General features: G+C 40.8%; 1 non-coding gene across 1 annotated transcript; it reads left to right on the plus strand.

The window, feature by feature from the left end:
• Positions 1 to 232: 232 nt before the first annotated feature.
• Positions 233 to 305, plus strand: TRNAM-CAU (transfer RNA methionine (anticodon CAU)). Its single transcript has one exon. It is a non-coding gene; the product is annotated as a tRNA-Met (tRNA).
• The last annotated feature ends 1,528 nt before the right edge of the window (positions 306 to 1,833 follow it).

Below are 1,833 nucleotides of genomic sequence, written 5' to 3' on the forward strand. Positions count from 1 at the left end.
GGAAGGAAATTTAAAAATTATAGATTTAGAAATTCTAATTGCTTTTAAAATTTCTTTGTCTTTGTCGATTGATTTTCATTTAAACCAATAAAACATTTATCTATTTTTTTTGTTATCAATCATTTATCAAAATTAATACATGAAAAAGAAAGATTTTTTCAAAAACATTGCTAGTTTGACGCTTTCCTCATGTCTAACGCCAAGTGTGTCATGAAGATTCGTTACATCACTGGCCTCGGTAGCGCAGATGGCAGCGCGTAAGTCTCATAATCTTAAGGTCGTGAGTTCGATCCTCACCCGGGGCATTTTTTTTCCCCTTGCTTCAATCATTTTAATACCACTGCACCTGGATTACACAACTGTTACACCAATTTTTCCCATGTAAGTATAACAATAATTTAATTTAACCTAATTGTTTTGTTATAGTGTGTTGGTCATTATTTAATTACGAATGAACGATTTAAAGCACCCATTCACTGCAAAATTAACAAAAATTCAATGCAATGAATGGAAAAATATATAGGTGTATGCGTGAAATATGAGAGAGAGAGAGAGAGGGGGGGAGAACGAAGGAACTACTATTTCAATACATCATGCAAGCGCTGCTCTGCGTGTGGTAGAGTAGATTGCACATATTACGCGACTTTGACGGCCTCTGTTCTCTCAAACTTGTACACGCAATTTCCCTCTCCATGCGCACGTGTAGCGTAATTAAATGGCATTGTTCGATGAGAGCGCCAATGACAAGGCTATGATATATACATGTACGAAAACCCTACGAGACTCGATCGATGTTATACTTGGAAATATGTTTTGAAACTGCCATTTGGAAAAGCGTGTAACTGTGCAACTTTACCCCTTAGTAAATCACAATTCACGGTTGTAAGTTGTATGTAATTACGCGGTGAGAAAAACAAAAGTTGAAAAAAAAGACCTATTGTCATATTAATTATTAATTTATTTTTTCTCGGTTCTCAACTGCAGTTGCAAACAATTTTATGTTCAAAAAGAAAAAAACCGAATCCCACGGACTTGAACGTTAAATTCAGGACAATGCATTTATTTGAGGCAGACGAACCGAGGTGAGGTTAAGGTACTCTTTCGGAAGTCCACCCACCCCCGCAACCACATCGCCCGAGAGCGCAGAATCCGTGCGATGCTCTCTCTCTCTCTCCCTTCGATCAATCCCGCGCATCACGTGGCTTCGAGTGAACAACAATGAGTTAAAGCTCCCGCTGGACATTGACGATCACGTTAATCGTGCACCAGTTAACCACCAAGATGAAAATAGACCATCGAAATAAGGGAGCCGGAAAGACGCTCGATGCACTACATATTGCACACGTGTACTTAACAACCCTATCGAGAGGACTGACCCAGATTGTCCTCTTCCGTGGGAATTTGTAATTTCGACGCATTAGCGCTCCCACCGCAACGTACACTCATTGTTTCCCCGATCGGTCGATTATCCCTCCGATGTATATTTACTCTGAGATAACATTGCTTCAAACCACATTCGCAACAAAAATGTCTTCTACAGTAATGTCAAAAAAAAAAAAAAGGTGGTCCAAGGTGGCTGTAGGAAAAATAAGCAAGAGCAACGAAAAAGCACCGTCTACCTACCCTTGAAACACACGCTCACCCTCGGAGAGTAAACAAACGCTCGATCCTCGACGCCCATGCACGCAGAGGTACAACCTCAACTGTGTTCGCGGGTAGCCAAATCATCCGGTTCACAAGTAAATCTCACACTATACGTACACGTCGATTTGGCGCGAATGAATGAAACGAGAGAAAAAGGCACGTTATCAGCGGGAGCAAGAGGTCGGAGAA

Source organism: Copidosoma floridanum, unplaced genomic scaffold (assembly GCF_036245765.1).
Source record: "Copidosoma floridanum isolate Cflo_tuat_1 unplaced genomic scaffold, Cflo_Japanese_pri ptg000019l, whole genome shotgun sequence".
NCBI classification, from domain to species: Eukaryota; Metazoa; Arthropoda; class Insecta; order Hymenoptera; family Encyrtidae; genus Copidosoma; species Copidosoma floridanum.